Source organism: Anguilla rostrata, chromosome 2 (genome assembly GCF_018555375.3).
Source record: "Anguilla rostrata isolate EN2019 chromosome 2, ASM1855537v3, whole genome shotgun sequence".
In the NCBI taxonomy this organism is placed as follows: domain Eukaryota; kingdom Metazoa; phylum Chordata; class Actinopteri; order Anguilliformes; family Anguillidae; genus Anguilla; species Anguilla rostrata.
The window spans coordinates 67,784,854-67,810,366 of NC_057934.1; the positions used below are offsets into that span (position 1 = coordinate 67,784,854).

The 25,513-nt window shown below is 48.0% G+C and overlaps 1 pseudogene; it reads right to left on the bottom strand.

Moving 5' to 3' along the window:
* Window positions 1-17,068, bottom strand: part of LOC135248618 (TBC1 domain family member 16-like) — a 35,042-nt pseudogene extending 17,974 nt beyond the window's left edge.
* Window positions 17,069-25,513: the final 8,445 nt, after the last annotated feature.

Consider the following 25,513-nt stretch of genomic DNA (forward strand, 5'->3'; position numbering starts at 1 on the left):
ATGATATGCAGAGGACCAAGAAAGAGCACAACACTTTTGGTTTCCTGGAATGGGGTGGAGGGGGACTATGTATAAAAAGGGCTGTACCTACACAGCCCATAATATCTATGGACGAAAATGCACTCAAGTTAAACCTGACATTCTGCATAGTCATTGTTTCCTTTTAAATCCAAACTGCTGGAATGTTTTAAAAAATTAACAAAAATTGTGATGCTGGCCAAATACAGACTCTACTGTATATGCAGTATATTACCGTGTATAGAACATGTTTTCTAGTCTAAGTGATCAATTTATTTGTTAATCAAAATTTTTTTTTTTTGTCTTTGGGAATTGTTGTCAGAGGTGTCCTGGTACAAGTGTGAAAAGGGTTTTGTAAAGAAAAATAATTTAGGTCATGCTTCATTGTAATTACTTCATATTGAATCACAATTCCCCATTTAGAATCAAATCCTTCATAAGTTGCTTTTGTGTTTGAAGCACTTTGCTCTCTAGAGACAGATAGATTGTTTTCTTGAAAAATAGGATTGGCCAAAACACAAATGTAGAGGCACTGCTACTAATATCATTCTTGGTATATACTATGCTCCCTGTGTTAAGAATTACAAATGTTTTTTTAATCTACAGAGCTACAAGTACGAGTTTTATGCTTTCTAAATACATTAAGACCCACTTAATTTATTGTTATTATTATTATTATTATTATTATTATTATTATTATTATTAATTTAGTTAGCTACCTATCTCAGCTTCACTTTCTGGGCGAGTGAATATTTAAAACAAAGATGCAGATGTGATGTGAATGTGGATTATGCTTGTTTGTATGGTCTAAATGTAATGTTAAAGGTAATGCTTCACCGTTGTCCAATCTTAAAATATCTTAGTGCTTCTCTGTTTTACATTGCATCAGTATCCCACGGTTTTTTATTTGATCGTTCCATTTGCATTTGTTTTTCTGTAATATGCTCCGCAAAAAGTGTAATCTTTGACCTTTTTGACTCATTTAATTTATTTTTCATGGAGCACCATATGAAATGTAAACTCACTGATTGAACCTGTCTGTTGTGGAAGATTTGAATGGTGATGTAATCCCAAATGGGAATTTTCATGCAGTTGGTTTATAATTAACTGAAGAAAAAAAAAAAAAAAAAAGAATTAGGGAGAATGATTGAACTTCGGCTTTAAATCCACTTAGCCAACCCATCAAGGTGTTGCGGTCTACACCGTCTCTCCGTGCCCCGAACCAAGGTGAACAAGACTGTCCGTTCATCTCTAGGGCACATTTGAGCGCCCCTCCAAATTGCTTTTTAAAAAAATGTAACATTAGTAACTCAAAACCCCTCTCTGCTAATGTGTCTCTCCTCTCCGCTGTCTCCCAAATGACACCTATTACAGAGTAACCCCCTCCCCCCCCCCCCCCTTTTCGCCTATTAATCAGACGCCTGCTCCGTGGGATTACCTGGAAAACTCGGGAGAGAAGGGCAAGACCTCTCAGAGAAGAGGCTAACAGCATGCTACATTGCTGCGGGCGGCTGGAAAGCCTGGGGCTGTATTTAACGGGGATTAAGACAAAGAGGGCACTTTAGGGGCTAAGATTAGGGGACTAACACCGTTTGAGCTCCGGCAGATAGGAAGGTGTAAGGGATCTGGATCTTAGGCCCGTGCTGCCGGGCGCGTGTGTGCGCAGGGGACACGTGCGTTCGCCACGTTTTTTTTTTTCTCTCTCGGTCTGCGCCGCCTGCGTTCGGTGAGTCTGCGTGCTCCCACCCGGCCCGTCTGTGTCTGCGCAGGCAGGCCGCAGCTCCCACTGCTGCTGCTTCTGCGTGTCCTGCGGTCTCTGTGCGTCCGTCTGCGCAGCGTTAGTGAAAGACCCATCTTCCCTCGCCACCCCGTCTTCCTGCCGTGGCCTGAGGACGCATCTCTTCAGACTGTACCTGGACTGACTCCCACCAACCTGCGAATCATTTCACTTAAATTCCCCTCTTTCATGCCACTCATGTTACATGTACCTCCATTCCAGCACTTATTGTAATTTGTATTTTCATCCTAATGTTGTATCTTGTTCTTCTCCCTAGTTTGACTTAAGCATAAGCTAGGTCAGAATAATGTTTACTGTGTGAACTGGACTGTGTTCTTGACTATGAATAGCTGTACGAAATGAGTATTGTACCTAATCGAACCTGTGTTTTGTAGTTGTTCCAGTGACCTTTGATATGCACTTTTGTACGTCGCTTTGGATAAAAGCGTCCGCTAAATAAATGTAAGCCTGCCGTCTCTGTGCAGCATTAGTGAAGGAGAAGCCTGGGGAGCGTCAGTCACAGCCATGATCCAAAATCTGCTGGAAAGCCTTCACAGAAGAGTGGAGGCTGCCTCATGGTTTTGGAATGAGATGTTCAACAAGTACATATGGGTGTGATGTTCAGGTGGTCACACACTTTTCTGCTTCCGCGTGGGTGAGTCTGCGTGTTCTCACCGGCGTTTGTGTCTGTGCAGGCAGGTGTGCTGCGTTGTCTGTGCAGCATTAGTGAAGGAGCAGCCTGGGGGGGGTTAGTCACAGCGACAGGCTGCAGGGGTGCGAGCGTGACGGCACACAGCGGCAGGATGTGGGGGGGGAGGGTCATCTGCCCGTCCCGCCGCGGGCTGCATGCAGGGGATGTTTTTACGCGGTCAGAGGTGCCACTCACACAGCAGAGGACTCAGACACTGACAGGGCCATCACTTACAGCACTGATGCTCAGCTTGCTTTGTTCCACCCCTGCCATAGCTCCCCTGAAGGACAGCAATATGTGTAGCTGACTGTGGGGTTCATCAGGCTGTGTGTGTGTGTGTGTGTGTGTGTGTGTGTGCGCGTGTTTTGTGTACCCAGCAGTCATAGACTTCAGGCAATCATCCGTTGCAACCAAGTACGAAATATGATAATTTTATACAAGATTGTGTCAGTTTGTCCAAACGCTTTTGGTACCCTACACTGCGAGGGGACTATGTATAAAAAGTCATTGCAACACAGGCTGTAATTCCTACACAGATCACCATATGGATTACATTCCCCAAGGGTTAAAGCGACGCGCTTTGCACTTAAAACCTCTTTACATACATTATTCATTGGAGCGCATTTATCCAGCGGATATATACTAAGCATTTCAGGTTAGACCTTGCTGAAGACAACGGCAGTTCAGTGAAGGAACTCGACTTTTTTAACAGCCAGTTCCCTTAGCCGACTGACACTATCTGCCTAACATGTGAAATGCCACTAGCAAAGAATAACCGTTGATTAGCCTCTTTATACTCATTGTTTCACTGCAAATCCAATGGGCTGGATTACAGAGTTCAAAACGACACAAAATGTGTCACTGTCCAAATACTTATGAACTGCACTGCACTGCACTTTCTCAGCTATTTCTCTAAAAAGCACTCTGGAAAAGCAGCTCTCAATAAAGTGTAGGTGAAGTGTTGCACGTGCCTTAGTGATGAGTGCCTTTGACAACCCACAATCAATATTTTAATAAGAACATTAATTCAGACTCGAAGGTTATTAATGACCCTGTTACTGGACGTGGATGATTTATATGATTCTGTGTCAGTTTAATACAAAATAATTGATGTATGCGCTAAGCATTCTTCCTTGATGCCTATAAATTCTTCAAGAGTTTTGTACAGTGTGCCGACAGTGTAGGAGAAATTCTCTATCTATTGAAAAAAAAAAAACAATCGAGAAAAAAATGTAAGACTGTAGCCAGATTTCATGCCTCCTGTGAGAGAGCATCACATCCCTGTCTGAGGAGTACATCACTAGTCTCATCCGTAAAGTACTGGCTCAGCCTTCCCATTCACTGTTCAGGGAGAACGAGTGGCTACAATCTGGCTGTGGATACCAATGGTCTCCACAACCCGAAGACAGTAGTTACTCTTTTACACTTAACGCTATCCAACTATATGAGTCTTATATCCAAGAGTATCGACCAAATGTTTTGATTGATGAATTGTTGATTATTTTACACCTTGTTCAGGTGTAAAACAAACAAAAAAATATCTTCAGGGTTTCATCCATTCAATAAAATACTTCCAAAAAAGGTCAACCATTCATATATGTACACAGCTCATTAACAGTTCACCCTGGAGCAAAAACTTTGCTTTCCAGGACTTAGATTAGTTATTAAAATAAACAGTGATAAAAATGGACAATATACATGGGAAAAATAAGTAAAAACTTTTGAGGCATTGTTAAATCATTTATAGCAATAGAAATGTATAACAATCACAAAAACAAACCTGGTTATACATGTATACTTGTAATGGTTTAATTTCCAACACTTTTGACTGCCTTCCCATACATAACTTCCACTGCAAAGGGTAGTCTCTTCTGAATAAAATGGCAAACTTTTTTTTCCTGAAATGCAGATAAGACCTTTATCCAGTCCTTGGCAGGCAGCGGCAATCTGACAAGCACAAAATAACCAGAAAAACGAGCCACGATTGTCAGTTACTGGTTTTGCACCTTGCTTCAGATTTTTTTCCTTCTCATTTGCTGACCTTAATAAATCATTGCCCTCACCTTCATACCGTATGAAGAATGCCCACCAACTACATTCCAATGAAAAATAACCCACGCTTTTAAAAAAGTATGGCGAAATACCCTGATTATGCAGCAGGTCACAGTTTTGGTTCAGTTGTCAAAGACAGACAGACTCTGTGCATTCGGACATTTTGTTCGTGCCCTCGTGGGAGTTCGGATGCAGGTGTCCTCGTGTTGCCCATGACTATTCCCCGAGCTCCTCTGGCTTTACCCAGCAGGCAGTGCGTCCACTTGTCACCCGACGCGCAAAGCTCCACCACGAGCTCCCACGATGACTGGCCCAGCCCCTCTCCACCAGCGGCCTGTGCCGAGGCAGAGGAGGCCAATCGGAGCGGAGGTAAAGCGGTTGGTTCATCAGCTACTGCTCACGGCTTCACCTTCACCATTTCCTCAGGTTTAGGACTGATCGTGGAAGCCGCAATGTGTCCAGTGTCCCTGAGCTTCCTCTACCCTCGCCGGGCTGGGCAGGGCAGGATGGGGTGAGGTGGGGGGCTCAGAGCGCCCCCCCAGAACACCCGAGGCCCGGAATGTAGTCACCGTCCCACGCGCCTGGACCACAGAGCTTACACAGACCATTGCTAATTTGTGAGCATGAAAAAAAAAAAGTTTTTACAGTGAAAGCTGATTCATTTTCACTCTGCACTTTTTCAAGTCGACTATTGGCCACACACCTGCGGCACTGTCTAATCCATTTTATTGACTAAGCACAGAAGCAGCTTTCTAAATATATATATATAAGGTTTTGTCAACATATCAAAGTAAACTTTTTAATGAGTTACTTAGGATGCTATTTTTGTAACAGCAGTAGCAACTGTGCAAAACTATAAACAACCGCAGGCCTACTGGTGTATTTACGGCTAGGCCTCCCAGCCCACCGCGGCAGCAGTAATCTAACACCATCAAGCCTTCTGCCGCCTTTTTGTGTCTGTGGCCGCGCAGTAGCGCTCGTGTCTATCAATAGCCCCCATTAAATGGAGTGTTTCGGTGAGAGAGCGAGAAAAAAAAATCTAAATAGGGTCAGAGCTCGGAGTGTCAGAGTGTCAGAGGGCGGAGGTGTAGCACAGTGGGTAAGGAACTGGGCTTGTAACCGATAGGTCGCAGGTTCGATTCCCGGATAAGGACACTGCCGTTGTGCCCTTGAGCAAGGTACTTAACCGAAATTGCTTCAGTATATATCCAGCTGTATAAATGGATACAATGTAAAATGCTATGTAAAAGTTGTGTAAGTCGCTCTGGATAAGAGCGTCTGCTAAATGCCTGTAATGTAAAAGAGCTCAGCTCTGCCTGACACGTCTGAGGCTCCCGTTGCCGTTTAACCACGGAACAAACGAACGTTTTAACGACGGACGAGGGGTCTAACGAAACGCAGGTGCGCGAACGCGGCGCGTTTGTTTGAGGCGGGTCCCATTAACGCTTGAACCCGGAGGCCGCCGCCGCCGCCGCCGCCGCGTTTTATCAGATCGAGAGGAGCGACGGAGAAGCTGAGAGGGCAGCGGCCGCTTCCCTCTCCCTCTCCCCCCGCAATCGATACCTTTCCCTCTCAGCCTTTAATTAGGAAATCAGATGAAATCTGCTGTTGGAGCGAGGCAGGCTCAACAGGATAATCTCCGCCAAGGCCCCGCAGTCGATAACAATTAAAATGACAATTTCAGCTCTGCTGTGAGACGGCGTTACCGGCCCGCGGGCGTTGTTGTGGCTTTTTTCGTAAGAAAGCCAGGCTGCGGCAACAAACAGAAGATGCAAGCGAGCAAGCAAGCAAGCAAGCAAACCAGCGAAAAAAAAAGGAAAAGAAAAAGCAGCGTAGAGCGGAGTTGTTTCAGACGGACACACCACGTGTGGGGCAGCAGTTGTTGCCAAAAAAATCTCACCTGAAGTCGCTATAGGCTCTCTGAAATGTCGGTAGATTGCGCGATGATGTACAGTGGCGTCACTAGGGTTGGTGTCACCCAGTGGGGGGGGGGGGGGGGGGAGTGGGGAGTGCTATTGTCTTAGCGGGGGGGAGGGGTGTGCTACCGTTTTACTGGGGGTGCTACCGTGCTACCATGCACCCCCCCCACCCCCCCCCCCCCCGCTAACACGGTGAAGTCAGACGTGCTGTCGCTCGACAACAAGAATGGAGGTTGCCCAAGTTGCGAAAAATCGCCACATTTGTCACTAGTGGCTAGATAAGATTTTTGGTCGCTAGGAAGCGACTGGCTCACCTTGCGCAGCACCAGCTCCCCGTCCACGCGCATGGACAGTGCGCTGAACTGCAGGAGCATCTGATCCACCGGCAGCCGCTGCTCCACTTCATCCTCCGCTGCTCCACTACGTCAGCCGCTGCTCCGCTTTGTCAGCCACTGCTCCGCTTCGTCATCCGCTGTTCCACTACGTCATCGCTGTACAGCACAACGATAGCAGCCACTGCTCCACTACGTCAGCCGCTGCTCCGCTACGTCACCCACTACTCCGCTACGTCATGCCAGCACAACGTGCCACACCGGCATAGTAGTCTTCCGCATAACGTCACCCGCTACTCCACTCTCATGCGTAGAGTCACATACGATGCACACAACGAACAGATGGAGTAGCTGTTGAGACAAAGATGAGCCTACGCTCTCCACTCATTATTGTACATACTGGTATGCACAACAACCATAGGCTTACACAAAACATAAGACGTTCGGGTATGTATTTTAAAAAAGGGGATGAAAACTAGTGTGTTTACTACCCAGGTCAAAAACAAGCTTACTGTATGTACACCTCATTTAACGAGGAAGGTCAACTGAGAACTCAGTTCTTTTATTGCAGTGTCCATCTGGGGAATCAAAGTGGCAGGAATGCAAGGAATGTTGTTATGGTACGTGTCAGGGATTGAGTTGCTATGGCAGAGCACGCATTACTTTGCAATGAGCGTAATAATCTGGGTGTAAGTGTCTTTATTTGACAGCGTGTTTATATAGCACTGAGCACGTTTATTTGACTGGTCAGTCTGTATGCTTCACTGGTAGTGGACATGCTTCCTTTGAAGCAAGCACATTAAGGCGGGAGTTCACATTTGTACCGGTTATAACAAGCGTATTTGCAGTTAGTGAGCATGTGTACCTGTTGACAACCCTATTTACAGAGCATGTACCCTGTTATGTTTATTGTTAATGAGGATGTCAACTCATTGCGTGTGTTTACTTGTTAATGAGCACGTTATATGATAGTGAGTGAGTTTACCTGGTAGTGTGTATTTACACCTGATTTTGAGTTGATGTGCATATTTACCTGTGTTGGTGAGCATATTTACCTGTGTTGGTGTGCATATTTACCTCTGTTGGTGTGCATATTTACCTCTGTTGGTGTGCATATTTACCTGTTTTGGAATACATATTTACCTGTTGGTGTGCATATTTATCTCTGGTATACATATTTACCTGTTGGTGTGCATATTTACCTGTGCTGGTGTACATATTTATCTCTGTTGGTGTACATGTTTACCTCTGTTGGTTTGCATATTTACCTGTTTGTTTGCATATTTACCTGTTGGTCTGCATATTTACCTCTGTTGGTGTGCATATTTACCTGTGTTGGTGTGCATTACTTGTGGTGTGCATATATCTCTGTTGTGTGCTATTACCGGTAACGTGCATATTATCTCTGTGCATACTATTACCGTTGATATTACCTCGTGATGCCTTACGTGGTTGCTTTACTCTGGTATACATATACCTGTGGGTGAATACCTGTGTGGCTATACGTAAATATACTGTTGGTGTATTTCCTGGCGCTCTCCATCAGGCCCACAAAGCACCAGAAGGGCGTCACCCGCGTCCTGCAGCTCCGTACGCAGCGGCGCTACCAAATCCGACATGCCCTGGCAGTAACCCACCTCAGGGTTGAGCACGGCGCAGTTGAGCAGGGTACGCCTGTACCATCACAATGAGGAACCAAAACTAAGCGCACCGTTAAGCTGACAACAAAGAATGACTCACAGCAATCCAACGTGCGAAGAGTAGATGTGTACTGCGGTGGCAGCGCTGGAAAAAAAAACCCTGTCTCCTTAGGAAATTTCGAGATCAATGATTAATGTGGAACACTCGCCCAAGGAAGGACAGAAAGGAAGGAAGCTGAGTATGGGACATGAAGAGGGAACAGGAAGAGCCAAGTTGGGTCAGAAAGCGTGGCAGACACACTGAAGGAGGAGCCGCCTGACCTCATGCTCTCCACGTTGGGGTTGTCCCCCCCCCCCCGGAAGAAGGAGCTGTCTGTCCTCACCACGTCTCTCGATCTACTGTGAACTGCACCTTCCGCCAAAATCGGCTTTGCTTCTCAGGACTCATGGGTACCCTGGATGGTGGTGGGGGATGGGGGGGGGGTGGTGGTTGGAGGTCGGAGGAAAGAGAGCCAGGGAGAGATGGTAGGAGAAGGAGGGGGGAATGGGTCATGGGAGGAGGAGGGGAGGGGGAGGTAGAGGTGGGGGGGGGGGGGGTGAGTGAGTGGAGGGGCAGGGAGAGGCGGGAGGCGTGAAGCCGGTTGAGGGAATAGGAGGTGAACGAGGGGGTGGTGGATTAAGTGGAGATGGAGTGAGTGGAGGAATCGAGGATGACAGCGGTGGGCGGATGAGAGAGGGGAGGAGGGGGGAAAGGGGGGAGGGTGGATATAGACGAGAAAGAGGGAGGGAGTGAGAATGAAGAGAGAGGTCAAGAGAGGGGAGTAATAGAGGGGAAAAATTTAATTATACAAGCTGTTTAAAATGCAGGGCCTCGGTTCGCACAGCAGAGGTCAAAGGCAGGCCAGCCCTGCGGGACTCTGAGGTGTGAAAACCCCTTCATGGGGACAGGTGACCAGACACCTGGTGCAGCACGTTCGCCAGGTGTGCCCAAGCGGGTGGTGTTTTACAGCCCAGACCCGTTTCCCCCCCCCCCCCCATGGCAGTCAGTCTGCAACCAGCAAGGCCTCAGAGCTGACAGCGTGCCTGAGCACTACGTGAGCTTGTGTGGTGACTGAGCGCCGTCACAGTCGTACAGGGTGAGTCGCGAATCGAAAAATGCAGGGAGGCAAACGGCAAACATGAAGCATCCGGTGGAAGTTTGAAATAACAGAACTCTGTCTGTGCTTATATGCTAGGGTGTGTAGCTTCTAACATTCCAAAAGCAACTGCCATGTTATCTGCTCTTGGTAGGGTGTGAGGTTTGACCCTAAACTTCAGAAAATTTCCCCAGATTGTGTGGATGACAACTGAAATAAAAAACCTGCTTCCCCGTGTCTCAGTGTTTAATTTGTTCTGCCAAATTGAAGATTGGGAGAAGGAAAGGACTGTAATTATTCTCCCAGAACCGGGCATGCTGCCAAGAATGAGGGTGTCAGCTTGATGCGTACGGACAGTCCTTTAGACAATAAAGCCAGTAGGACCTGCGACCAGTGGGAAGGATGATTTAATTAACACCGCGAAACCTCCCTCACCTCACGACTATATCATCAGGAGGATACAACAGCCTGATGCAACACACAGCAACAGCTGATTCCTCAGACTGTGTGTGTGTGTGTGTGTGCGTTTGTGTGTGTGTGTGCGTGCTTGTGTGAGTGTGTGTGTGTGCGTTTGTGTGTGTGTGTGCGTGCTTGTGTGAGTGTGTGTGTGTGCTTGTGTGTGTGTGTGTGTGTGTCTGTGCGTGCTTGTGTGTGTGTGTGTGTGTGCATGTGTGTGCATGTGTGCGTTTGTGTGTGTGTCTATGTATGCTTGTGTGTGTGTGTGTGTGTGTGTGTGTGTGCGTGTGTGTGTGCGTGTGCTTGTGTGAATGTGTGTGTGTGTGTGTGCGTGTCTTCCATCCCCAGAGTTTCACTCAAACAGCACTCAGACCCAACAGGGAAACACTGGCGCTGTAGTTGCTGTGCTCTTCAATGAGACACCCAGCCTCTTCAGCCCCCTGATAATAAAAACAAACTGACAAACTCCCTGGTGGCAGATTTACAAAGCGCCACAGCCTGCGCTACACGCTTTCCAAATTCGCGATACGATTTGACAAATACCAAATAAATGACACAGTCTGACCTCAGCGAGCACCAATGAGTGACTCACTCTATGCTAGCAAATGGACGTACAAACAGCATGTTTTACGACCAAATTTCAGTTATCCTCCATCAAAGGCACTCTCAGCTCCTGCTGTTTTTGTTTTGACTGGAGCACAGGCTCGAACAAACAAACATAAATTACATTGCATTACATTACATTACATTACATTACAGGCATTTGGCAGACGCTCTTATCCAGAGCGACGTACAACAAAGTGTATAACCATAACCAGGAACAAGTGTGTCGAAAACCCTAGAGAGAAGTACCGGTCCAAGCGCAGGGAACACCGCATAGTTCAACTTGGACCCTGAAGGTTAATGAAGACGCTAGAGCACAAACACCGGCATAGTTCAACACTATGGAAACTCTGAGCAGTAGTTTAAACTGATTAACACTAAACAACAAACGGCAAAACAAGCGTCTATGGAAAAATACAAGCAGTATTAGGACTGTTATAGCAGGTTTTAGTAAATGTGCTATATTCATTGCGTGCGAGCTAGCTCAGCATTATTCTGGACCTTGGTCTGCAGGGCGGACTGGACGCGTGCTGAGGGAGCGAAACCTGGCAGCGACTGGGAGAAAGCGGACCGCGGAGAACGGGGAGAGAGCAGCGAACAATGACAAAGCAGCGCTATAAACGGAGAGGCTCATCTTGTCCTTCTTCCACGGGTTTCTTTTACTGACACTCTTGGATGTGTTTTTTTTTGCGAGTGCCAACATTTGTCAAATGAAGGCGACTGTAGTGAGACATTCATAGTTTTTTTCAGTTGATAAAAAATGTGTGTCAAGCATTTATTTATTTAATACATCATTTTTTTGTTGTTGTTGTTTCTTTTCCTTTGGGATATGTGCCAAAGCGAAATAAAGAACGATGATGAAGAACGAATTTCAAACGTAGAGCAAAAAAAAATGAAGTGTGCTGGAGATGGAGCAGACGCATGGGACTCCTCCTGCTCACCTCCTCTGCTGGATCTCCTGGTGCTGCCCGCGCCTCCTCCGCCTGCAGGCCTCCCGCTCCTCCGCGCCGGAGCCCCAGCTGTAGTGGCGCAGCAGGGAGGGCCGCGCCTCCGCTCAGACGACCGGCTCGACCCCCCCCCCAACCCTAACCCCCCCCAATCCTAACCCTAACCCTAACCCTAACCCCCCCCCCGAAAAAGGCGGCCTGCTGGGGGGGAGGGCGAAACGGTGCTGTAGATGGCGGTCACGGCGGCTCTCTGTGTTCCGTGTGATCGCTGCGGGCCCCCGTTACGGGCGTACGCGCGTGCCCCTGTGCCAGTTCGGACCGAGCATGCGCCACGTCCGCGCGTATCAGTACTGAATAAGAGACCAGGCTGTGAGTACCGTTAACCACGGACTGAGTGCGCAACATTTGGGCATTTGTGTGCTAGTGTAATGCTGTATTACGAGTATGGAATGAGGATGTGCCACATATTTACATGTATGCCCTTGAGTGGGGCAGCAGCTCTACCTGACGTAGCTCGTGCTGCTCCTCCACCTGCCCGCCGTGGCTCAGGTGCCTCAGCCAGGTGGCCCGGTCCAGCCGGCCGGTGCAGGCGCTCCTCGGGGTGGGTGTCGGTGGACGGCGGCCGAGGCTGGAGTACACAAAACTGCAAGCAGGACGTCCCGTCCAGCACCTGGCAGGGATAGCGGGGCGTGAGGCGCGGGCAGACGGCTAGGCGGTAGCATGCGCTAGGTGAAGCGCGCGATAGGTGGGTACATGCGCCAGGCGGTAGCATGCGCTAGGTGGAGCGAGCGCTAGGTGGAGCGAGCGCTAGGTGGAATGTGCGCTAGGCGGTAGCATGCGCTAGGTGGGTACATGCACTAGGTGGAACGTGCGCTAGGTGGGTACATGCGCTAGGCGGTAGCATGCGCTAGGTGGAACGTGCGCTAGGTGGGTACATGCGCTAGGCGGTAGCATGCGCTAGGTGGAGCGAGCGCTAGGTGGGTACATGCGCCAGGTGGTATGTGCGCTAGGTGGGTACATGCGCCAGGTGGTATGTGCGCTAGGTGGGTACATGCGCTAGGCGGCGCGTGTGTAAGGCAGAGCGTGTGCTAGGCAGAGCGTGCGTAAGGCGGTGTGTGCGCTAGCCAGCGCATGCGCTAGGCGGGAGCTATGGGCAGGGGGTTTAATATGATATAGCCTGTGGTGGTGTGAGCAGAATGAAGCTTTATCAGCTTCCCAGGCTCCAGCTCAAAGAGCAGCTCTTTAATAAAAGCCCTCCTTGCAAAGGGCTGATTAGAAGTATAATTTCCTGACACTCAATTTTTTCTCCCCCTTATTAAATTCTGAGCACGGGAGGGATATAAGAATAATGTAACCGATAGACAGACAGGCAAGAGAACAAAAGCTCTACCCCCCAACACAGACACACACACACACACACAGACATGCACACACACACACACACGTGCGCACAGACATGCAGACGCTTACACGCACACACACACACACGCGCACACACGTGCACACAGACATGCAGACGCACACACGTACACGTGTACACACACGCACACACACATACACACAGACACGCACACAAACAGGCAGACGCACACACAAACACACACGCACACACACGTGCATGCATGGATGCACACACACGAGCGTGCACGCACACACAGATGAACACGCAAGACCGTATCTCAGCAGAAGTTTAATATAATTCTTTATTTATTGCTTTTATTTGTTTTCCAAGGTTCAATATTGCAATTCAGCCTGTCTCAAAACAGGATATTTATAAATTCATTTCTAATTCATTCTAATATATATTTAACTTTCACAGCTGTGACCTATACATTTTCCTTGATTAATATTAATAATAATAATAATTATAATAATAATAATAATACATTATTATGCTGACATTATTACAGCTTTCTTATTTCTGAAATGTGGTATTATTCAGCCACCGTTGTTATTATTATTATTATTATTATTATTATTATTATTATTTACCATTTACTAATAACAACATGGAAAGACTAATTTAATAGTCCTGAGTTACCTACCCTCTCCCCCTAACACTACCCCCGCGGGCCACTGACCCTGTACTGTACTGTACTGTACTGTAGGTATGCATGTCTGTACGGAGGTGTCAGGTGCATTGTGGTGTGTGTTTCGAATTTAATTAGAGGTTGCCCCTCCCCCCCATTGTCTGTGTATGTGAGGACAGTTGAGGTACACGCCCTCTCACCTGGTCTTTGAGCTGCGTCTCCCGGCAACACCACCGCCGCTGAAAGACCTCGGCGAGCTTGTCAATCAAATCAATCAAATTTTATTTGTATAGCGTATTTTACAGCAGTTGTCACAATACGCTTTATGGACAACCTTGGCCTAAACCCCCACATGAGCAAGCCTAAGGCAACAAGTGGCAAGGGAAAAACTCCCTGTGGTAGACGGGAAGAAACCTTGGAAGGAACCAGGCTCAAGGAGGGGGAGACCCATCCTACTCTGGTCGGCTCAGGGTGCCGACTGGTGACCGGCACTGAAACATCGACTCTGAGGAAATGAGGTGCGTCTCGTCCCTCCGTCACCAAGGCGATACCACGCTCACACAAACAGATTCTGCTGCTTTGCACGGCTCTAATCGGCCACCATAGTGGCCTTGTGAAGCATTGTATCGCAGCTTTGCACATCTCATAACCCTCAACCACAAAATGCTCCTTTCTCTTTCCGTCATGACACACTGTAATTTTCGGTGGAGAGACCGGATGAGGAAAACGTCAGCAACTGAAACCATGACAAGGGCGAACCGAGACATAAACTTTTAGAGGAGAGAGAAAATTCAGTGCGGCAAGAACAGAGCGAAGACTGGTCTCGACCTGAAGAACAGTCGCAGAGATCTCATCTGACCCAAAGCCACCCGGAAAACTCCACTAAGTGGCTCCAATGCGGCGATAGGTGGCGACATAGTCAGAGTGCGATGTCTGGCAGTCGTCCGTCAAACCGCCTGACGTCGAGTGTCCTGAGCAAGGACCCTACTCAACCTAACTGCTCTGCGAATGAGGCATCATTGTAAGGCTGGATGGCTAATAGCAGTCATTACCATTACCAATGCCTGCGCTTCTGTGGCTCTCCAGCGCGATGTGTGCCCCTGACGGGGCGGTCTGCCAGGCGAGGTCACGGATCTCCTCCGTTTCCCTGCGAGGAGGACCCGAAGAGAGGTCGCACGCTATGGCCCATGACCTTCGCCCTCTGAGGTCACACGCTCAGGCTTTCTGTCACACCCGCCAGCCTGAAGCACGCGCCAGTGGTGCTGCAAACGAACAAGCCGTCAGGTTCAGCTCATCAGCGACCGCATCCAGACGAGGGAATCTCAGTATACGCCGTGGTAGCGGCTCCAGGTTTTCGCGGCGGTGAAAAGGAGAGCTCACGCTAAATGCAGCCGTCTCCCGCGTACAGACGTGTGCACTCCAGACAGGAAGACCTCTACGAAAACGCCTGATGCTAACGGAATTAGCGGCGGCGCAAATCAAATAAAATAAAAAATACGCCTCCACGTCCTGTAACTTTGTACTTTGGCACGTCCGTTGAGTCAATCTCTCCAGCCCGACGTGGAGCGAGAATCAATCGAACGGCTTGAGTGGGCCGTGCGTAGGAACCATGGCACCCGTCTGCACGCTAACCCTGCTCTGGACACCGCCCCCCTTTCCCCGCCGAGCCCACAGGAAGGCCGGCAGACACAAATCAAATTGCGGGCCGCCTAATTCCTCCTGACCCGACCCCGTTAGCCTCCCCCCCCCCCCGCGCGTCCTGGAGCGGCGAGGCTCCAGCCGTAACCGGAGGAGCCGGATTTCTCTCTCCCGCCCCCCTCCCTCCGCCCGTGTCTGGCTCACCGCAGACCCTCACCGCAGACCAGCCGGAGCGACGTAGCTCAGGAGGTAAGAGCGGTTATAAGGGCCACATAGATCAGGAGGTAAGAGCGGTTGTCTGGCTGACAGTCGAAGGGTTGCCGGTTCGATCCCCAGCCCTGGGCGTGTCGAAGCATCCCTGAGCAAGACGCCTAACCCCTAATTGCTCCCAACGAGCTGATTGGTACCTTGCATGGCAGCCTTTCACCGTTGGCGTGTGAGTGTGTGTGTGTGAATGGGTGAATGAGAGGCATCAATCGTAAAGCGCTTTGGATAAAAGCGCTATATAATGCAGTCCATTTACCATCTCTCTCCTGCCCCACTGAACTGCGCAGACGTTTCCGATGCCCGCCGTAATAACGTCGAACGCTGGCTCCGTTTCCTAGGCGATAGCCCTGCACTGCTGAGCGCAGCGTGGGCACTCCCGCATCGGGCGCCCGTCGACTGACCGAACGACCGGCTGGTCGATCGATGTCGTCCGATAATTAATAGACAACATGATCTGCGCATGTCCCCGGAGACGCATCTCAGTGTCAAATGGCTACGGTACGTCAAAATATTGGTTCCAGAGAAATCCTAGCCTGACAAATGTGTAAAAAAACCCACTCTGCTGATTCACTGCGACTGCTAAAAACACAAAGTCCCCTTTACAAAATAAGGCAAAATTCTGTCATTTCACTCAAATTCAGTGCATCCCGTTTGTCTTGTTTTGGAAAAAAAATATTGCATTAAAATGGCAGTTCACAGGTTTTTTGCGCCATCCCGTAGAAACAAAGCTCCAGATGGTGCAGTGGAGGCCAGGAGATGATGAGTCTGCTACAGAACATGACATCATCAACACCAGTCAACCCACTAAATGGAGAAGCTTCCTGGACTAAGAACCCCAGTTCTTTACCAAGGCAAGGAAGTCTCATCAGGATACAAGGTGTGTTATCAGGATTCCTCGCTTGAAACTTGATGCCTGTGATGGCATAGCACATTTCACTGAACTGGACCCTTTTTAGAATATCTGAGGATTTTAAAGAGAACAACACATTCAGTTCGGTTTCTCCAATTTTGCGAGACACTTGTCCACAAAGATTTCTCCAATGAATTCCTGAAGACTTGATGATTCTGACAGCAAGCGCTTGACACAATGCACTGGATTTACTTGTGTGCCTGTAGATGCACACACAGTGCTTTTGTTCAATAGAGAGTACAGAACTACCACCACACAACATCTACTGAATAATAGAACAGAAGGGAACAGAAAAAAATCAGTTTCTCTCTTTCAAAGTAGATGTCAGTACTGGTATGATTCATGACTGCTGTGGGGTTGGAATTCTTGCATGCATTATCATTCCCAAACCCCAAGGGTAATGCTCTGTGGTCACACAGGACTGAAAGCGAGGGACAGAAGCTACAAGCCTTGATGTAGGAGGGTGGGGGGCTTATATATGCCCTACACTGCCCCGATGTTCACCAACTCTAGGGTCTTCCATCAGACAGTGAGCCCCACCAAGAGTCCCAAATGTACATTAACTGCTCATACCAGCAGACACCGTTTCTGTCCGTCACTCTCCCAAGCTGGGCGTTCCTGAGGCCAGGGCCCGGGGCGGCTCGTTCTCCATGGCCGCCCTCTCTCTGCTCACTGATCTCAGGCTCAGAGGCCAGACGCTCTTGTATGTGCTGTGACCCGGTCATTGTCTCACCCTGACTTTCCTCGACCTTCAACACAATAGCGCCTCACACTGCTACCAGTCCAGTGCACTCACGGTATTTGCCGGGAAAGGGGTGGGTGGAGAACAAACCAGCACAACAGACGGACCGAAGTCCCAAACGACACCAAACGAAAATCTGAGGCGCAGTAAAACACCGCAGTCCTTCCACCAGCCAGAGGTGGGCTCGTCTCGCCGGTCCCAGCATGCCCTTGGGGCATATCTGCTCAGCCGGTGTTCACAGGGCGGAAAAGGCGAAGTTCCTAATAAAACTCAAGCTGTGTGTAATGGGTGCAGCGAGGGAGATTGGACCTGCGGTCCAGGTGAATGCTTCGAGTCCGTGAATCACCGAGGGACGTGCATGTCACGGTCACATGGTTCACACTCCGCCAGGTCATTGGAAGGTCAATGCTCCAGAAGCCAACCTGGCATGAAGGTGAGAACCCCAAAACGCATGAAGGTATCTCTCTGACATTCATTACATTGCAGGCATTTAGCAGACGCTCTTATCCAGAGCGACTTACACAACTTTTTACACAGCATTTACATTGTATCCAATTACACAGCTGGATGTATACTGGAGCAATGCAGGTTAAGTACCTCTGCTCAAGGGTACAACGGCAGTGTCCTAGCGGGGACTTGGACCTGCGACCTTTAGGTCACAAGACCAACTCCTTACCTGTTACACTACACTGCCGCCCAGTTCTATATGTGAGGGCTGAGGCTAATAAGCAGGAATAAAGGTCTTTTTCATGCTTCCCCCCCCTTTTCTCCACAGGTTGGAATAACCAGTCCAGATTGGGAATGCCCATGGGGAAATGGCGGTCAGGACCTCGCTGACTGTTCATAGGCAACAGGCCTACATTAGTATAAGTAATGCCTACATTACACAAATAGTCAATTTAGAGTTTATACATTTTCCTTTTGGATAACAGTGTGCACATTGCTATCAAAAAATAGTGAAGCAGAAATGGTCTACTCACACGAGCAAAACTGAGATTAATGCTACTGCTGATGCTAGCACACATGCGTACACACGCACGTACACCAACTGAAACACAAATCTGAATGATGGGCCTCCAGCTCCAACCTCTTATCACTGTCAATTAAACAGAGAAATTATCCCCAACAGTTCAACTGCCAAAGACATTCTTCACTCTTTTAATCCTCTGTGAAGTGAAATCCAGCCTGGATCAAAATCCAGAGCAAAACAACAAAAAATCAAAGGATGTTAAACAGGCCTGGAGGAGGAGGGGATGAGGAGAGAGAGAGAGAGAGAGAGAGAGAGAGAGAGAGAGAGAGAGAGAGAGAGAGAGAGAGAGAGAGAGAGAATGATAGCTAGAAAGAGAGATAGATAGAAATAGAGATATACGTAGATAGATAGAGAGGTAGATAGAGATAAAGAAAGAGACAGAGAGAAAGAGAGAGCGAGAAAGAGAGAGAGGGAGAGATGTATATATACGCAGTCGGAGTGAGAATGGGATTTTTTAAAAACGGGAGATCCCGCAGTTGGTTGTTCTGCAAACCCCCCCCACCCCCCCACTCCCTAGGAGCTGAGTTTTGGCTGCACTTGAAGCAGAGGACTGACACAGTCCTTAATGGAGTCTGACAACACACAAATCACTGAAGTGGTTTCCCAGCAACTAGTGGGAATTCTGGACCCTGGTGGAGCCAAAGTGTGTTTTGGTGGAAATTGATTCACTTGGATTCTTTAAAAAAAAGGGGGGCAAGTCAATATAAACCATGAAACAACAGGCACTGGAGAATATTGATTGGCCTTTGTGTTGCCCTGACTGCAGGCTATCAACCAGCAGACAATGAGACTGGGTGTACACCACCTCAAAAATCAACACAATCACGGAAAACCAGTGCGACAGACATTCCAATGCGTATCCACACAGACCCCCGCACAAATCATCTCGCCACCCTTTGCCACATGCTCCTTCTTTCCCTCTCTTTTCTCTCTCTCCCTCCCACCATGTTGTTTCACAAGCAAACCCATTCCAATCTTTTTCTCTCTGCTTCCCCCCTGTGGCCACTGGTGTGAGTCACACGCTCGCAAACAGATACTGCTCCCTGCTGTGTTCGTCAGCAAGGGCAAGCCGAAAGGCAACTCTGCTGGTATTTAGTCAAAAGCACTAAGGAGGTGCAGGCACATCCATGTTTATCAGGTAAGCATCATAATGCCCATGTTACCCATGCATTTCGTACAATTAACCTGTGAATGAGTGTCATCAAGTTTAATTACATGGCTGGATCTTCTCTAAAAATACCCTTGTTTTTTTTTCAGACAAGCTCAAACAGTTTACCAGGTTTGGTGAGAGGAAGTTATTCTTGCCACGTACTATACTGGAGTCGCTGAGGAAGAGGAGGGAGAAATTAAGGAGAAAATAAGTCGATCCACCAGAACTACAAGCTGCTTATTTTGTAAATCTGGGTTTACACAGAACGGTCACTTTGTGTAACGTTAGTGCTTGTACAAGACAGTTCTGTTCTGCTTCACAATGTCCGTCTGCCAAACCAGTCTCCACCTGTTTTTACCTTTGTTTTTCCCACAGGAAAGTGGCGGTTGCTCTGTCTTCTGTCCTTATCTTGGCCCCCCTGTCAATCGGGTCACCAATCAGCACGTTTCCTCCAATGGCTGAAACAAAAATGTTTATGGGATCGAGTCACCTGTTTCAACTCTCCAAAAGCAACTTCCCCGAATGACCCCAAACAGTAAATCGTCTGGCATAACTCGGTTCTCACAGTCTACTGTGTGGTGAAGGAGGGCACCTGCCAGAGACTCTGCAACACGTGTTTCTGACGGTCTGTACAAGAATAACACACACAAACTGTGAATAGGTTTATTATCTTGCTGATTGTCAGACAGTCCATAATCAGTGCCAAGGACAAGCTAATGATAGCTGATGAAAATGTTTCCCTCCAAGATATCCACACTGACGCAGAGGCTACTCGGATAAGTTACACAGTACCAGGAAACACATTTTCCAGCATAAGTAACTTTGTGGTTTATGGTTTCATGTCCTTAAGCTGTACATGCTATGCAAAGACATACCAACCATATCTATAGCAATCCATGATTCTTATCAAAATACACCCACAGATCCATCAGACAGGTTTATCTGAAATAAAAGCAAAGTACACACAGAGATTCAGGCATACCTTAACATACTAAAAGGACATTTTTTGGAAACTGATCGCAGATGCTGTAAATACTCATCACAAATGATCCAAATAAATATCTTATCATTCAAGATGTATCAGCGTATTTATTTTTACTCTGTAATCATTCTTTAAATGTAATCATATATTGTAGTGTGAGAAAATAGTACAGTCTGCTATCCCAGCCTACTTCATTGTGGGAGACTGCAGTTTAGGGAACGCTTATTTTAGGAAGGTCTTTTCCGTTCATTTTAGGAAACAATTTGTACACCTCAGGAGGTCATTATATGTGATGACAGAACAATGGTGGCTCTATCAACAAAAATGAGCTCTTTTAACCAAAGGAAAAGCAACAAAGGTAAAAAGGGAAAATCACCAGCTAACTGCTAAGAATCCTGAAAATTGAGGAAAATGTGGATGATAGTTTCCTTCCCAGGGGTCCAGGGCACTTATGTGAAAGAGCAGACCTTGGTGAAGACCCATGTGGTCGAAAAGCATGGGCCAGTTTTTATTCTTTTAAAATAATCCTCTTGAATTTGCCAGTAAAAAAAAGGGCATTTTGAAATGTATTTTCAGTCCTCCTCCTCTTCCACATAAGACCATCGCAAAATTATTACATACTGTTGGATTTGTACTAAAATAAGGACAAAGGACAAGCAATAAGACAGCTTCATACAGGTGATATTCTTCTTTATCGTGAATCAAACGGCCCTCTTCAAAAAACAAATGCAAACCCTGCTCCCCCTCTTCCTCTTTTCCTCCACCATCACTAGCTTCCTGCCATTTCTTCACCCCCCCGCTCGCTCGCCTGCCGTCCTTGCCTTGGAGCGCCGATCCCGAACTCTGTGCGAGGGCTTCGCTGCTGGGCGGGAGGAGGCAGGGAGAGGGGACGGGGGGCAGGTCCGAGCCCGGGGTACCCTCACCACGATCCGCAAGGTCAACGGGGAGACCGAAGGGGTCCTGCGGCCCCCCCCCCCGCTGCTGCTGCTGCGGTGGCTCGAGCCCCCGTCCCGCCGGGCCCATAGGGGATGGTGGGGGACTAGGGCTGGCGCGGTGGGGAGGGTGAGGGCGACTCCTCTGCATGGGGGAGCCCATAGGGGATGATGGGGGACTAGGGCTGGAGCGGTGGGGAGGGTGAGGGTGATTCCTGTGCATGGGGGGCCCTCAGAGGATGGTGGGGGACTAGGGCTGGAGCGGTGGGGAGGATGGGGGCGACTCTTGTGCATGGGGGAGCCCTCGGGGGTGACGTAGCGCCTGGACTCCTCATCCTGCCGCTGGATGCGGGCGTTGGGTACCCAGGTCAGGATCAGGGTCGAGCCCAGCTCTGCATCCTTCTCCGTGTGCACACACAGATAACCTGACGAAGGTGAGGAGCAGTGAGATAACCTGTAAGTGACCTCCAGGGGGAGCCACTGAGATACCTGAGAGACACACTGGAGACACATTAGAAAACTGAAGAATAGAAGGGATACAGATGGGTTGGAGAAAGACACAGAACTCTTTGAATTCAAATGAAATGGGGGGCATCAGAATGGGCTACAGCACTTAGATAATCACAGAAGTGCACAGAGGACAGCAGGACAGACACTAAGACACAGAGAAGGGAAGAGCTCGAACCTGGACGGTGCTCAGTTTGAGACACAGAGAAGGGAAGAGCTCGTACCTGTATGGTGCTCAGTTTGAGACACAGAGAAGGGAAGAGCTCGAACCTGGACGGTGCTCAGTTTGAGACACAGAGAAGGGAAGAGCTCGAATCTGGGCGGTGCTCAGTTTGAGACACAGAGAAGGGAAGAGCTCGAATCTGGACGCTGCTCAGTTTGAGACACAGAAAAGGGAAGAGCTTGTACCTGGACGGTGCTCAGTTTGAGACACAGAGAAGGGAAGAGCTCGAACCTGGACGGTGCTCAGTTTGAGACACAGAGAAGGGAAGAGCTCGAACCTGGACGCTGCTCAGTTTGAGACACAGAGAAGGGAAGAGCTCGAACCTGGACGGTGCTCAGTTTGAGACACAGAGAAGGGAAGAGCTTGTACCTGGACGGTGCTCAGTTTGAGACACAGAGAAGGGAAGAGCTCGAACCTGGACGCTGCTCAGTTTGAGACACAGAGAAGGGAAGAGCTCGAACCTGGACGGTGCTCAGTTTGAGACACAGAGAAGGGAAGAGCTCGAACCTGGACGGTGTTCGGTTTGAGACACAGAGAAGGGAAGAGCTCGAACCTGGACGGTGCTCAGTTTGAGACACAGAGAAGGGAAGAGCTCGAACCTGGACGGTGCTCAGTTTGAGACACAGAGAAGGGAAGAGCTCGAACCTGGACGGTGCTCAGTTTGAGACACAGAGAAGGGAAGAGCTCGAACCTGGACGGTGCTCAGTTTGAGACACAGAGAAGGGAAGAGCTCGAACCTGGACGGTGCTCAGTTTGAGACACAGAGAAGGGAAGAGCTCCCACCTGGACGGTGTTTGGTTTGAGACACAGAGAAGGGAAGAGCTCGAACCTGGACGGTGCTCAGTTTGAGACACAGAGAAGGGAAGAGCTCGAACCTGGACGCTGCTCAGTTTGAGACACAGAGAAGGGAAGAGCTCCCACCTGGACGGTGTTCGGTTTGGCCGGGCAGAGACTCGGCTGGGTGCATGCACACGTCATTTTTGGAGAAGACGATCTCGTCGTCCTGCTCGCCCCTCGGCCCTCCTGACCCAGCAGTGAAGGTCGGGGGATCGGACGCTTTTAAGGAGGCGAGTCGCAAGGAGCCGACTGAGTGACATGCCGCTCTGGGTCAGGGAGCGGCGTTCGTTCTCTAAGAAAGAGGGGAAAAGACGAGCGTCAGGTTTTCCACTGCACCTGCGAAGTCGGTGGTCTGCGTATGTTATGGCTGACGGACGTGTGAGGGGTTTTTTTTTTTACCCTCTGTGCTCGGCCCCAGTACACTTAAAAACCTCCTGTGCATTTCAGCTTTGCTCTCAGTCTCAGTATTTTAGTCTCTCTCAGACAAAAAATCCCTAGGATTCAGAAATTTCACACAAGATGCCAGTTGCTGCTCCCTCCCTGAGTAAAGAGCCTCAAAGCTTCCCTTTCTTTTTTCGAAAGGAAATTCATGATAAGCTCCGTATTCTGTGGTCTGAGAATAGGGTTTTATTTTTTTGCAGAGGGCAGATTCCTCAGGGTCCTTCAGATCCACTTACCACCTCTCATGCACAATTTATATAACAGTAACTACGATCCCGCCTTACCCTCAACAGCGCGCACCGCAACATTAGCATGGTAACCACTTGCAACTGAGGCAGAGGCCACACACACACACACACACGGCTTTCATAAAGACGTGGCTTTCTTTAAAAATAGGAGCCGGTCAGACAGGACCAATTTCAGAAATACATAAAGTGTCTTGAGGCCATTCTGGAACACTAAAATAACCCCTGCATCACTGGGCATGAGGGAGGAGAATTTTAAAAAAATATTAATTTCAAAAAAGACAAAAGAAAAATATGCTGGTCTGTTTTAAGGTTATACGTATCAAATTAGCTGTACCATTTTTATAAAGGTACAGTAGCCCTGTAGGCCCATCTGTATTCGGTGAATAAAGATGTATTCGATTGAGGCTGGAAATTAGAGGAACATTTGCTTGATGTGTGGGGGCATTAGGGCAATGTGAAATGTGCTCGTACACTACCGCTGCTCGGGACGATAACAAAGCCCTCCCAGTACAACTATATCTGTTGTCCGATTCCTCTATGCTGAACACAAATACCTATCGCCACTACCTCAATGGGGTTCAACCGTTTTCACAGATGATTCCTGACGCTTTCTCGCCACGGAATTCATAATTGGCAACAAGTAAAACATCTTCCACACGCATATACCAGGTCTCTATCCATACGATTTGTCCATATAAGTTAATTGGAAATATTATTCATCATGGTAGGAAAGTGCATTGGTGGACATCACCTATTCTCAAATTTGACTCAGCAATTAGCTACGTGTTTAAACTAGCACGGTAATATAACACTCTCCGTGACGGTGATCACACAAGGCAGAATATTTATATGTAACGACAATGTTGTTAGCTGTCAAGTTACTGTGTTGTTTATCTGTAGACAGAGCACAAAAAGCCAGCGCTGCAAGCTATCTATCATAATTAACTGATGGGCATCACCTGCCGCGAAAGGGATTAACCATATAACGGTTACCCAGCAATTTAATTCATGCGAGTTCAATTCGTTAACGTGTTAAACTTAAAACCATTCATGGTGTGAGTCCAAGATAGCTGCCGTTTGAGTATAGCTCGGTGTTTGATTCTGATGCTACAGTGGGCGGTATCATCCTATCGCGACATTTTAACAAGCTAATGAGCACATACAGGAAAACATACACTGGTACGGTTCTCTCACCATCTGTACCGTCAAAATTATTTTCTGTGACGCTCGCTCATATCTGATGAGAAGCATTTTGGAGGCGTTTTATTTGTATTTAGTGGCCTGTTGTGTTTTCCGGACTTCACAGTCGCGTGTGTTTATGATACGCGGCCAAAAACGGTAGCTTGTAATTTTCGCTCATAAACAACCCAGTTGCTTCCGGGATAGCATACGATTTCCCCAGCCACCACGAAGAACTGCGGCCAGATGATATGGGCGACATTACATTTATTTATTTTACATTATATTGCAGTTAACTGCCGATTTGAAAAAGCCTATTTGGGGAAGTAGGTATGTACGAGTGTGTAATCGTTTATCGGTTTAATATTTATCGTATAAATCGGATAAATACATAAAAGACTTGTCACTTATTTTTGTGTTTTCATTTCATTAGGCTGTGAGTAATGTTACAGTCCTACGCAGGTGGATGGCATATCAGAACAGTCAACAAAATAGTCGTCAAAAATGTAAAAACTGCCTGATTGGAATGAGAACTTCAACAGGCTCTTATAATAATCCATTATCTCTTGATGCTGTACTTGTAAAAACGCTGGCAGAACTCCATCATTTTTTTTGTTTTATCTTAGATTTGATTAAATTTAATAGCAAAGATTAGAAATTGATGTACAGGGCTGCAACATCATTAATATCAATAGTGTTGCAAACGTTTTCACACAAATGGAGGAAAAGTCGAGCACCTGATAATATCAGCGGACGTGTACTAAAATTGTGCTGATGAGCTTCGCAGCATATTTCAGTACATAATCATGGAATCTCTCAAATTCCC